We start from the raw sequence: 14,989 nt of genomic DNA on the forward strand, positions 1-14,989 counted from the left end.
TCCATCATCTATCTATCTACATATATGCACATATCTGTGCATACGTAAATATTCATAATATATACATATATATTACACATTATATTGTGTCAAAGAAAATGTTGCCAGTAATGCTGTACTCTGCTTTTAGGCTCAAATCTCAAAGAAAGTTTAATATTTTTGTTGTCGTTCAGTTGTTTTTTAGTTCATGGCCCCATTTGAGGTTTTCTTGGCAAAGATACTGCAGTTTGCCATTTCCTTCTCCAGCCCATTTTACAGATGAGGAAACTGAGGCAAACAGGGTGAAGTGACTTGGCCATGGTCACACACTTAGTAAGTGTCTAAGGTCAGATTTGAACTCAGAGCTTCCTGCCTCCAGGCCTAGTACTCTATTCACTGCACCACCTCGCTGACGATGCTATACAGTTTAATATATCATGAATTTATATGCAAACCATTTCTAACTTGGAAAGAGAGACGTATAGATTAGCATAGTCTCCCATGCTCTCCAACATGACTCTCTGCCCCAAGAAAATTTCAGATAACATTTATCAGAATCTTGAAAAAGGAAAAAATGTGTTAAAATACAGTCAAGGTTAAAATTCCACAATATAATAACCAGGCAACTGTGTTTTTAGGCTCAGGTCTTCAAGAAAAAATGTATTTAATATATCATCAATCTATATCCAAACTATTTCTAGCTTGGAAAGAGATGTACAAAGTGGTACATGGCTTCTGGCATGATTGTCTGCTACAGGAAGATTTCAAATAATATTTACAGGAATCTTGAAAAAGAAAAAGACATGTTAAAATGGGATCTAGGTTAATGTTCCAGAACTAAGCAACCAGGTCATTAGTGCATTTCTCCTAGACCTTCACTGTAGGAGTTAAATGTAGGGACCTCCTCCCTTCCATCCATATCCTAATCCTTCTCAATGGAGAAGGGCAGCTCCTAACTTGAATGACTTCAGATGGTTGTGGGGAGGAGGTGAGGGGGCTAGGAGATGGTGTGAACAAGACAGGAATCAAATTTGGTTAGCAGTCATAAAATCTTTGGAAAGTAGCTGCTTCCTTATATGAACAAGGTCCAAAGGTTTTGTCATTGATGTCAATGGCTCCCTTCCTGTATTTCTTTTCTTCACTTCATTTTATGTCTGTTAGGTTGTTTGCTTTTTTTTTTTTAACATCCTTCTGAAACATACATCAAACTTTCCCTTGTAACAAAGAAAAATGGTCAAGCAAAGCCAACAATGTAACCAATTAAACGGGGCAGTTAACTCACTTCTCTACCAAGAGGAAGGATATATTGCAATTTCTGTTGCCAAGAATAAAAATTTTTCATTGCCATTAATCTGAATTCAGCTGCCTCAGAGTATTGTTTTCATTTTCTTTACCAGGGTCATAATAGATTGTTCCTTTGGTTCTGTATCTATTTATAGAAGTCTTCCTATGTTTCTCTGAATTCCTCGCATCTGTCATTTATTATATTGCTTTAATATTTTATTACATTCATATACCGTAGTTTATTAAGTTGTTCTGCAGTCAATGGGCACCAACTTTCATTTCCCATTTGTTATTATTTTTATTTTTAATATATTTTTATGTATTTCATTAAATATTTCCCAATTACATGTGAATTTTTTAACATTCATTTTTTAAAATCTTGAGGTCAAAATTCTTTCTCTTCCTCCCATCCCTCCCTCCTTCTTGAGAAGAAAAGCAATTTGTTATTAATTATACATGGGAAGTTGTACAAAACACATTTTTGTATAAACCACATTGCAAAAGAAAGTAAAGAAAAACAAGAAAAATAAAGAATTTTTTAAAAAAATGTGCTTCAGTCTGCATTTAGAGTTCTCTCTCTGGAGGTGGATGGCATTTTTCATCCTGGGTCTTTTGGAATTGTCTTAGGTCATTGTCTTGGTCAGAATACATAAGTCTTTCACAGTTGATTATCATATAATATTGCTGTTACTGTGTGCAATGTTCTCCTGGTTCTGCTCATTCCACTTTGCATCAGTTCATAGAATTCTTCCTAGGTTCTTTTGAACCCATTTTGCTCACAATTTCTTATAGTACAATAGTATTCTATCACAACTATATAACACAACTTATTCAGGCATTCCCCAATTGATGGACATTCCTTCAATTTCCAATTCCTTGCCACCACAAAAAAAAAGAGCTGCTATAGATATTTTTGTACAAATGCATCCTTTCCCTTTTTCTTTGATCTCTTTGGGGTACAGACCTAGTACTGGTATTTCTGGGTCAAAGGGGGTGCATAATTTTACAGCCCTTTGGATATAGTTCCAAATTGTTCTACAGAATGGTTGGATTAGTTCACAATTCTACCAACAGTACATTAGTGTTTCAATTTTTCCACATTCCTTTTGGCATTTGTCATTTTTCTTTTCTGTCATGTTAGTCAATCTGATAGATATGAGGTAGTATCTCAGAGTAAGGTCTCTAATCAGTAGTGATTTACAGCATTTTTTTTTTCATGTGATATGGATAGCTTTGATTTCTTCTTCTGAAAACTGCCTCTTTATATCCTTTGAGCATTTAGCAACTGGGGAATGGTTTTTATTTTTACAAATTTGGCTCGTTTCCCTATATATTTGAGAAATGAGCCTTTATCAGAGAAACCTGATGTAAAATTTCCCCCAGTTTCCTGTTTTCCTTCTAATTTTGACTGCATTAGATTTGTTTGCGCAAAAATGCCTTTTAATTTCATGTAATTAAAATTATCAATTTTACTTCCCACTATCCTTTGTATCTCTTGTTTGGTCATAAATTCTTCCCTTATCCATAGATCTGACAGGTGAAGTTTTCCATGCTTTGGTACACAGTAGTAACTATGTAATAATACTAATATAATAATATGTAATAAATTAATAATAACAATATAAAATAAATATTGTCAATAATATGTAATACATATTAATAACCCTAATTATTATTACTTGCACAAGATCTGAAGCAGTATTTGAATTCAGGTCTTCCTGACTCCAGATCCATCCAGTTGACTCAATTATTTATTAATAAGACCAGCCGTTTCTATTTGGAGAACCTATCCTGGCTATTTACAGGAGATCCTTCCTTGCCTGGTAGGTAGGTCCACTCAGGAGCCTAGATTATAGTAAAAAAGATGCATCCAAAAAAGAAATTGGTTGTTACCAGAATGGTTCTTGTATCAAGAGAATATTGCTTTGCATGTTCTTCTACTTCAGGGATATTGCCACCCAAGGAACCAGCATTGGTCACCTGGAACCAGCCCCTCCTGGGACATACCAAGAAACATATTTACAGGTTCTTATCTTCCACCTCTCTCTTTTCAGTCTTCCTCATTCAGTGCCCAAAGGCTCAGTTCTTACAAAATTACTTCATGGCCAATTTTCCCTATTATAGTTTCTCTTCAGTTAGCAGCCATCTCACAGAAGTAATTTCTTTATTGACTTAATCTCCAAGTCACAGGGTGGGGCAGGATAACATTCTCTGGGACCTCTGCAATTTACCTAAGACTCACAAAGTAGAAAATAACCTCACAGGCCATCTGTTCTAACCAGTACCAGAAGAGAGATTGAGAGTTAGTCGAGCTCCCTTGTTTTACCAATGAACTCAGAGAAGGTAAGTCATAGATGTATAGATTTAGAGCTAGAAGGGGCCTTCGAGGTCTAACCCCCAGATTCTACAATGAAGAAATTAATAGAATTTCTCAGAAAGGTCAAGTGATTTGCCGTAGGCTCACACAGGTCATACACAGTCGAGTCAGGATTTGAACCGAAGTCTTACTATTCCAAATCCCTTTCCATGACACCATGTTATCACACAATTATGGTTTACCTCTTATGCTCTTTCTTCAGAATTTTTTCACCAACTAATTAATTAAGGACCAGAATTTAAGAATGCCTCAAAGAACCAACCACATCAATTGCACATGCTACTCAATCCATCAATAAATATTTATTAAGTGTCTATTATGTGCCAAGCATTGTGCTAAGCTCTGGGAAAAGGATGAAAATCTTTATTTCAAAGCAGAATTATAATGTGTGCTTGTAATCGTTTGTATTTAAAGTATATTTTCAAAGATGGGAGCAATTATAGTAAATTATGGTATAATTATAAAATATTGTTAAAAATTCTCGCATCAATTGGTCTGGGTTTTCTGGTTGTATTGACAACCCTTCTGTTTTGGGGGGGAGGGGGCTGTGTGTTCCAAAGCTGTAGTCAACAATGGACCTACTGAGGCCTTCCATTTTTTGTCCTGCACAAAGCCAGATCAGGACCTGCAAATACATAAGTATCCAAAGAAAAGATATAAAATATTTTTGTTGATTTTGGCTTAGGGTGGAAAGACAGGCTATGAAACAGCAGCCTACCTTGCCTACTAATCAGTAAAAAGGGTTAACTCTGGAAAAATAGAGCATCTCCATCCTCTTCCATCTCCTGCTTCTGTTCTTGGGTTCAGGGCACAGATTTTGTTTGGAGGAGGGGGTCAGACAGATGGAGCAGAAGTGGAATGAGACTGTCTTTGGCTGGAAGTGAGACTAGGGAGAGATGATGAACTGATGTACATGATGATAGCAGAAACAATAAAATAGCATGTGTAACAACTACAAGAATGTGATAACAACCTTTCCAGACTTACTGTTCATCACTCTCCCTTTCATACTTTCTGCTTCTGCCAAACAAGCTGATTCATTGTTTCCTCATACTCCAACAATAAGTGCCTCAGTTCTGTGGTCGGGGGAGGTGGAGGATTGGGACATCCCTTCTTCTTCCTCCCTTCTTCTTCCTCCCTTCTTCTTCCTCCCTTCTCCCTTCTCCACGAAAGATTCCTTCTCACTAGTCTCATGCATAGTGACAGACAAGCAAATCTAGCCTCCAGTAAATGGGGCTAAGTTCCCCTTTCTCACTATCTTTAGCTATGTCCCCTATACTGGCGGGAAATTATGTGAGGCTTAGGTTTTTGCTCATGTTTAAGGGTGTCCCTAAAAGGTTAGGGAAAAAAAGGTACAAATCAGATATGGGACAGGCATTTATTTCCTATACACAAAAGACTTACAGTGCACATCAGGAAAATATAAGCAATCAGTAATTTACATAACTCTATTTATCATCTGCTGAGAGGTTGAATCGTAAACTTCAACACAAAATAGATTTATGGGACTAACAGCTAGATATTCTACTTTTCACCTTGGTTCTGAACTGTCCAAGCAATTCCTGGTCAATGTCTTCTGCCAAATCCAGGCCAGGACTTGGGTCCATCCTCTGTTGGTGGTCATTTCCTCCAAGGAAGGAACTTGCTAGTTGTTAATTCCACCTGAAAGACTGCAACTTCTTGAACTCACAAGATCACTTCCAAGCTAATAAACGTTCATTTCAAGAATTATGTTTAGTCACTAAATAGAGAAAGGAAACCCAAAGTGGAAGGACCAATTAAAGGCCCAGGTGCAAACTCACTCAGCTGTCATGTCGGAGCAGGTACCATGTCTTCCCCCAGCCCATACCACCCCCACCCTCCACTGCATGTCCAGTGAAAGGGACAACAACTTGCCACATAGGAGAGTCAATAGAAAAGAACATCCAAGATGGAGTCACCTCCTTTTTAAAGATCCCCTGAATCATTGGCTCCTACTGATTAGTTGCCAATAAGCCAAGAAGGGAAAGCTTCAGTATCTCAAAGGTGAAGGAGCGCTTAGTCACACATTGCTGGCAAGAAAGAGCCAGAGGTTTTCAATGTACCCAAGCACTGAGCCAGCACATGGGACTGGAATCTTGGAAGGGCAGCATTGTGAATCCTGTTTTCAGCCCCTCTTGCACTTAGAGGGTACTCTCTTGCTCTCCCTTCCCCATCTTTTCCCAGCTATTTCCTAGAATCCTTAGTTTCTTTCAAGGTTCAACTCATTTGCCATATTTTTGAAAAGCCATTTTTGGGTTATCTTTAGCTTTTTACATTACCTTTTTTTCCTGAATATATCCCTCCCCATCCTCTCCCCAGAGAGCTATCCCTTGTGACAAATGAGAGGGGAAAAGGGGAGACACACACACACACACACACACACACACACACACACACACACACACACACACACACAGGCAGTTCACCAAAACTAGCCAACACACCAAATAATCCAATGGTATAGACAATATTCCAGATTCTGTCTTCCAACTCTGCAAAGAATAGAAGGAAGTTCGTTTTCTCTTCTTTTCTTTGGGGAGCAAACTTGATCACTATAAATGTACAACATTCTACTCGATGAGTGGGGGAGGTATGGAAGGAGAGAGAGAATTTGGACTGCAAATTTTAAAAATTAATTAAAAATTAAATTTTAAATTTAAAAATACACAGCATTCCATTTTATTTGTTTTGTCTGTGTTGTTCTTTCCACTTACCTTGCTATAACAACAGCATACATCATTTTCTTGACTCTGCTTACCTCATTTTTAATAAGGTCATATAGGTCTTCTAGTACTCTGCATTCTTCATATTTATTGTTGGCTTCCATGGCATTCATGCACCACAATGTACTTACGCATTCCCCAATTCATGGCCTTCTGCTTTCTTTACAATTCTATGTTACCACAAAAAGTTCTGCTCTAAACATTTTGATGTATACGGGATTTTTCTTTTCATCTTTGACCTTCTTGAGAAGCATACCTATGGGAAGCTTTTCCTGATTTCCTCTTCTCCCCCTCCCCCCCATTGTTATCTTTCTCTTGGTTCTTCTGTTCTATTATATTTCTCTGTTTGCCCACTGTATATCCCACCCTACTCTCCCACCCCTAGTAAGATGGAAGCACCCTGAGGGCAAGGTGTATTTTTTATTTTGTCTTTGCATTTCCAGTGCCTGGCACTTAATAGTGCTTAATAAAAACTTGTTGAATTGAAAGATGTAGAGAAATTTCTTAACCTGCAAAATCAAGATTGGTCTTTAACTCAAAGGAAAAGTTAAAGCATTTAGCTTTTCTTCCTATCTATATCAGTTTTGTTGAAGGAGTAAGTTTTTTTTTCTTACTGAGTTTATGTATGATAATATTCAATACAATCAAACATTTTTGTTCTAGTGAAGGCTGATCGACCCTTTGCTGGAGATGTTGGAGGTGATATTCTTATTGAAGTCCAGGTTGTTCTAGAAGGTTCCTGAGTTCCTTTTCACTGAAATTCTAGCATTCTGGGATTTTTCTTTCAGTTTTGGAATTTTGAGATTCCAAGGTATACAGGGAGAACACAGTATCCTCCTCTGCCATTCCCAGGGCACTGTACCATAACCAAGGCAAATAAGAAATTGTAATATAATTTGCTTCTCTAACTGTACCACTCTGTCGTCGATATTGCTTGAAACTCTCTGGAATATTTACACTTCAGCAGTCCAAAAGGCTTTAAGTTGTCAGACAAGAAGTAATGGATGTCGTCATCTGTAACAAAATCAGGCCCTGTTCTCGAAACCTTAGCTTGACTTTGCACTTTGAGGAAGACAAAGTGAATGTTTCCCGAATTGATTTGCTTTGTGTTTGCTTACTCATTCTTCAGCTGGTTAATTCCAGTTGTTGGATAACTGGCTTCCCCTTGACTTTCTGTGAGAAAGTTGGTCTTCCATTTGCCCCATTCATTTTTGCTTTCCAATCAGTAGTAGGTCTTTCTGTTCAGAAATAGTTCCTATTGGATAGACCTTAGAGCATAGAATGTCAGAGCTGGAAAGGTCCTTAAAATGTAGAATGTTAGGGCTCTGAGAGGTCTTAGAACATAGAACCATCTGGAACCTTAGAGCACAGAATGTCAGAGCTAGATTAGCCCTTGGAGCACAGAATGTTGGAGGTAAAAGGGGCCTTAGCACATGGCATATTAAGTTGGCAGGGATCTTAGAGCATAGAAGCAGAACTGGGAGGGGCCTTTGTTGGTGGTCAATTGTCCCAGTTGTGTCCAACTCTTTATGACCCATTTGTGGTTTTCTTGGCAAAGATACTGCAGTGGTTTGCCATTTCCTTTTCCAGATTATTTTACAGATGAGGCAACTGTGGCAAACAGGGTTAAGTGACTTGCCCAGGGTCACACAGCTAGTGTGTGAGGCCAGATTTGAACTCAGGAAAATGAGTCTTCCTGACTCCTGACTCTACCTACCGCACCACCTAATGTTAGAACATAGACTATCAGAGTTGGAAAGGACCTCAGATATCAATCAGTCCAACCATGGGTGGGCAACCTGGGGCCTTGAGGCCACATGTGGCCCTCTAGGTCCTCAAGTACAGCCCTTTGACTGCATCCAAATTTCACAGAACAAATCCCCTTAATGAAAGGATTTGTTCTGTAAAACTTGGACTTAGTCAAGAGTCTGTACCTGAGGACCTAGAAGGCCAATGTGTCCTCAAGGTGCAGGTTTCCCACCCCTGTGACCCTGATTTAAAGATAGAGAAACTAAAATGAAAATAAGCATCCAGCTATATGTAATAGATTGCCTTGTGAGATAGTAAGTTTCCCATCCCTGAAGGTGCTCAACCAATAGCTGGATGACTTATTTAATTCAATTCCATGTGTGTTTTTAAGCACCTACTATGTGCTAGGCACTGGGAATACAAAGATAGAAATAAAACAAGGAGCTGACGTCTCCAGAAAGATGGCACATGTTTAATATGAAGGGTAGTTTGGTAACATTAGAATTGGGTGTCCAAGGGCACAGTGGAAGGGGAGGAATGAGTGAGCAAGGGATACAAGTGGGTTGGTGCCGGTGTGGATGGGTACAAGGCAGCAGGATCTGGTAGCCAGGGTAGGGAGCCTCAGCTTGTGCAGTCTACAGCTAGGTCCTAGGAAGTCTGAGTGAATCCATAGGGTAAGAGATGATCACATCCTTAGCTGAAGCTAGGGTGATAGAGATTTGATGTCTAGCAACAAGGGAAAGGAGGGAGATATGCATGGCCTTAGGGTCCATATGGGGTTCTGTGGTCCCTGGAGTCCTAGTCTCTGGCTTGTTATAAAGGAGCATGGTACATCTGAGGAGCTCTAGTCACCAGCTAGGTCAGCTCTGCCCTAAGACTGAACTCTAGGTCCTTTCTCAATTTAAGCTTCTATGCACTGATACCTTCCTGCATTGAAAACAGAACCTGCTGTCTTATTCTTGGTGGCCTTGAATCACTCTGAAAACATTCTTGGGAATGTTGGATTAAAAAAAAAAGTAAGACCAGGAGATTTAGTTTGGGGGAACACTTTACTCTCCAGCAAGAATAAATCCTTGGGGATCATTTCCAGGGTCCCAATTAAACCCTGTGATTGTTATATTCATTATCTTACATATGCCAACTCCTCTCTCTCCCTCAGGTGCCTTGCACAAGAGCTGTTTGAATAATGATGGTGTATGAAACACTCGTTACAACTAGCTCTGTTACTTTTTGGTCTCTGCCCCTGGTGCCAGAACGTAGTGTCCAGAACTTCTGGTTGCCAGCTAGGTACTAGATGTAGCCTCGAATCCTAGGAGATAACGTATATAAAGTACTACGTGAGTGTCAATTATTCATTCATGCATGTATTTGTTCATTTATTTATATGTTACCTCTCTCTCTCTTTCCCTTCCTCCCCCTTTTGTTAATATTATTGGTCCAGATTTATGATTTCATCTGGATAGTGACCTTTTAGCATGGAAATTCTCTCCATAGATATAGATCAAAGTTCATCTCTAATTACATAGTCTCTGGTTATTGCTTGGGATACTCAGAGGTTAAATAACTTGAACATGGTCACATGGCCAATAGGTGTTAGAGGGAGGACACAAACCCAGGTCTTTCAAGGGCAGCTAGGTAGATGGATGATACATGGATGGACAGATGGACAGATGGCTTTGTCAACAGAAAGAAAGAAAGAGAGAGATACAGGTAAGAATATATATAGAAGTACAGAGATAAATGACAGAGATAGAAGATAGAGGAATAGAGAGGTAGAGATAGGGATAGAGATAGATAGATAGATAGATAGATAGATAGATAGATAGATAGATAGATAAAACATTTATTAAGTGTTTCCATGTGTTGGGCACTGTGCTAAATAGGATATGCAAATAAAAAGCATACTAATTAATCCCTACCCGCAAGAAGCATACATGCTAATGAGGGAAAACAACATATTGAGGGGAGCTAGGAATCTGGGAGAATTAGTGGTGGTGGAAACATGTCCAGGAAGGTTTGTGAAGGTCCAGAACCAAGTAAGACCAAAGCTGGCTTATCACCACAGTCTAGGATGTTTCCAGGGGATGAGTCCAATTTTTCTGGTGCACAGGGTGGGGTGGTAATAGCATGAGAAAGGAAGGAATATTCATTGTATCGAGCTATATCTCACAACAGGTATTATCAGCCCCAATTTACGCAGGAGGAAACTGAGACTGAGAAGGACTTAGTGACTCGCCCAGGTTCACTCAGCCAGTACGTTTCAGAGGTAGGACTTGAATCCAGGTCTTCTTAGCTTCCAGATCATTTCTCTATTCCACCTTACTGCCTCACACTTAGAGGTATGAAGGAAATCAAAACAAAACAAGAAAACTGTGGTTTCATCCCCAAAGGAGCTCAAAGTCAAGTAGAGGGATGATGAGAGAATTACACAGATAGTGATTATCCAAAGTGTGATGTAAAAAGTGCTAAAAGAGATAGAAACCACACACACACACACACACACACACACACACATACATACACACACACATATATGTGTATACCTATATAGGCCCTTCTCCAAAGGAGTTTCTTCCCTGAATGATGGTATTGAGTCTGTACTAAATGCAAGACCAGTAATCAGGGGGTGTCAGGGGCAATACTGTTCCCAAGGCTCTTAGGTTCAGGGTCTTGGGCTATCTCCATTGAGATCTGCTAACATTTATTAGTGGTAATAATGATGGGATAGATTGCTAGTAAGTACATCATATAATTAGTAAATACATTAGTAATGAGGCTATATTATTAGTAATAATGATGAGAGGCAGTGTGGTATAGTGGATAGAGGAGAGATTATTTGTAAGCCAGGAAGACCTGGGTTCCAATCTCATCTCTAACACATACCATATTGGCTATGTGACTCTGGGTAAGTCACTTAACCTCACAATGCTCCAAGCTACTTTCTAAGACTATATGTACATTTCAAAGTGCTACCTGCATTGGTAGAAGAAACTTCCTCACCTGGAAGTTCTTGATAATATGGAAATCCCAAATTCAGTCCCTGTCTCTATCCTAGTAATGATTATAGCTAAAACTTATAATAACACTTAAAAGTTTACAAAATACCTTCTTCACAATAGCCCAAGGGAGGGCAGGAGGTAGGTCCAAATTACATTTCTATTATTCATGATTCCTCTTAGAACCAGGATATGGCTTCAAGTTTTTGTTTTTGTTTTTTTTAATCTATCACTTACCTCATATCCTCAGTTCCTGATCTCAGATCTTCCTTGCTGCATGGGATTATTTCCCTTTTCTGCCTTTTCCATTATCTCTGGGCACCAAGGACACAGACATTAATGAAAACTGTAAATGATCTGTTTGGGGTTGACAATGTCATCTTTGAAAACAGACACTCTGACTGATTATGTATGTGCAGGGAAGGGGGTGGAGAACGGGGAGAGGTTCAGAGCTGCCAGGCCTGGTACTCAGTTTCCAAAGAGTCTGTGCCATTTCACCATGCTTTAACAACCTATGGCCCCTAGATACTCCCTCTTACTGCCTAAAACACTACTACTACTACTACTACCACCACCACCATCACCACCACCACCGCCGCCGCCACCAACACTACCACTACTGCTGCTGCTGCCACACTGCATTTATATAGCTCTTTAAGGTTTGCAAAGCCCTTTAGATGTTATATCATTTGAACAATCAATCATTGAGCATTTGAGTGAGGAGAACCTGGGCTAGAGCAGTGTCCTGGACAGATGAGAGGGATATTGTAGATTTAGAATCCATAAGATGGAGGCAATGTGGCCCAGGGGAAATAGGGCTGGATTTAGAGTCAGAGGACCTTGGTTTGCATGCTGACTCTGGCATTTAGCACCTGTTCAACCTTGGGCAAGTCGGTTATCCTGCCTGGGCCTCAACTTCCTCTTCTGTAAGATATGGGATTTGGACTAGATGGCCTTTAGAGTGTCTTGCAGCTCGAGGTCTGTGATCTGCTGATCTTCTGTGAGGGCATGAACACCCTTTATTTCTCTGGTTCCCTCCTCTACAGAGGAGCCCAAAGATCTTCAAAAAGAGATTCTGATTGTGTGGGGGAGAGAGAAGAGAGATAGAAATAAAGGAGGAGAGTGAGACAAAGTCACAGAGAAAGGGAGGAGAGAAAGAGAGAGAGAGGGGAGGGAAGGAGGGAGGGAGGAAGAGAGAGAGGGAGAGGGAGGGAGGAAGAGTGACACGTAGAAGGGGGGGACCCCTCTGTGCTGTGTTTACCCACTGCCTATTTGTGAGAATAGAAGTTTTACAAGCTTGGAGAGCTGATGGACAACTGTAACTGCTAGTAGATAAGAAGTATTCCTTTTATCTGAATGTCTCATTAGGACGGATGCAGCAGCGTGGGCTGAATTGTTCCCATTTGGGGATTGAATTACTGTTCTATTCAGCTGATACAAAGAAGCTATTGGTCGTGCTTTGGGAACACATGAATAAGTAACTAGCCTTCCAGGGAGAGAGACAGAGAGAGTCCTAGCTCTGGGGGTTGAGAGGCCTGCTGCGTACTTGAAGGGCTGGTCTTCAGCCACATCCTTGCCTCAAGTCTGAGGGAACTCATGTGGTCTAGGTGGCTAGGAGTGTGGCGCAGACCCAGATTACAGCCAGCGTTCCGTAAGTACTAGCGTTTTCCCAGGAGTTGATCTAGGGAGACTCGTGAGTTGATTCTGTGATACAGAATGAGGGAAGAGAAGCAGCAGAGGCGTTGGGCAGAGAGCATTGACTCTGGGTTCAAATCCTGCCCCTGCCCTTGGGGACTGGACTTCTGTTCTTCTGGTCTGTTTCCTCACTGGTAAAATGACTGGGGAGGGGTGGGAGAGGCTGAAGGACCCCTGCAGTCCCTTCCAGCTATAGATCTGTGATTCCACTGTGGATCTGAAGGCAGAGAATGTGGATTCAAATCTTACCTTTCCTATTTCCTAGCTATGAAGGACTTCTTCCTTCACTTGTCTGGGTCTCTTCTGTAAAAGGAAGGGATTCTAACTGTAAAATAAGCCCGGCTGTCCTTTGATCTCTGTTCAGATGGTAGAGATTGTTCAGTCTAGACTGAATTAGGGGCTGGCTGTTGCTGGCTGAGGCCAGGGGATATATTGAATGACTCCTGCAGGGGCCTGCCTCCTTGGAGAATCCACGAGGACTCCTGGCCTTAACATTTTAAACATTTAATCTTCATCTCTCAAGGCAACATTTTATTCTGACTTTGTCTGATAGACAGCATCATGTTACAAGCAGGCTAGTCCCAGCTTCTCTACCTGTTCTTAACCAGGAGCTGGGCAGGATACTGGTTATTTACTATAAATAATCAGCAACATTGCTCTCAACACCCATGGTCTCACATGAACCTTGAAGCGACCTTGTGTGGATAGATTGCTGGGCTGGGAGTCAAGGAGACCTGGGTTCATATATCCCACCTCTGACACCTGCTAGCTCTATGTCTGGGCTCCCTCATCTATAAGATGAGAATGCTAAACAGTACCTATAGTAACTGCCTCAGTTTCTTCATCTGTACAATTCTTCATTAGTACAATAGAGCTAATAATATTTGTAGTAACTACCTCAGGGATTATTTGGGGGTTCAAATGAGATATTGTATATAAAGTGCTTTGCAAACTCTAAAATGTTATATATACTGCATGTTCCAAAAGTCTTAATGCAGTTTTTAGCTTTAATAACTTAAAATAGCAGTAAGACTTTTGGAACACCCTATATAAATGTCAAGGTTTTTTTGTTTTGAGGGAAGTGTGGTTTGATCTATGGTTTTACCAGTTTTGGGAACTTCAGGTGAGGCAACTCTCCACCAATGCAAATTGCAACTCCTTTGTAATTTAACAGTTTTTGGCCACTAAGAGGTTAACAGCTAATTACTAGCATTTAATAGAGTATTTTCAGGTATTCAAAGTGCTTTATATATATTCCTGTGAGGTAGGTGGTATTTTTATTCCCATTTTCCAGAGGAGAAAACTGAGGCCCAGAGAAGTAACTTGTCCAAGGTTGAACAGCCTGTATGTGTCAGAGGCAGAAGCTGAACTCATATCTTTCTTACTCTGAGATCAGATTTCTACCCAATACAACATGCTATTTCTCTAATAATAATAATTTATTATAATTTGAGAACAAAATAGAAAATAATTTATTTTTATATGATTAAAATTAATGTATAGCACAATTTAGTATATAATTTATAATAAAACAATTTATTATATATAATTTATAATAAAATATAGAATATAAAATTCTAGGTTCGGTGGTTCAGTGGATAGAGCTCTGGGCTTGGAATCAGGAAGACTCACCATTATGAATTCAAATTTGGTCTCAGACAAACTTATTAGCTTTGTGACCCTAGGCAAGCCACTAAATTTATCTCAGTTTCCTCATCTGTAAAATGAGCTGGAGAAGGAAATGGCAAACCACTCCAGTATCTCCAACAAGAAAACTCCAATGAGGGTGGGAAAAGTCAGACATGACAGAAACAGCTAAACAATAACAACAATAACAATTTATTAGAAATAATTGTATTGTTTTTATTGTAGAGACCATGTAACCCCAAGGATGGAGATCTTGCCTTGAAGACCAGGGTTCAGATGCTGGTGACCTGGCTTTTAAATTCTGCCTCTGACATCTAATGGCCATGTGACCCTGGGCAAGTCACTTTGCTTTTCAGGGTTCCAGGCAGCTCTCCATGACTCTAAGTTGCAGAAGAATCATTGATCTTCATTAGCAGAGAGAATCTTCTCACTAAAGAGCTCTCTATACACACAGAATCCCAGTACTAGACAGGAAACAAATGACACTATCGTCAGCAGAACACTAAGACTGAGCTGTT

The 14,989-nt window shown here is 39.9% G+C and overlaps 1 protein-coding gene across 1 annotated transcript in view; it reads left to right on the forward strand.

Moving 5' to 3' along the window:
- Positions 1-14,989, forward strand: part of RIMBP2 (RIMS binding protein 2) — a 435,603-nt gene that overhangs the window by 113,270 nt on the left and 307,344 nt on the right.

The sequence above is a fragment of the Phascolarctos cinereus genome, unplaced genomic scaffold (genome assembly GCF_003287225.1).
Source record: "Phascolarctos cinereus isolate Bilbo 61053 unplaced genomic scaffold, phaCin_HiC Scaffold_4;HRSCAF=312, whole genome shotgun sequence".
In the NCBI taxonomy this organism is placed as follows: Eukaryota; Metazoa; Chordata; class Mammalia; order Diprotodontia; family Phascolarctidae; genus Phascolarctos; species Phascolarctos cinereus.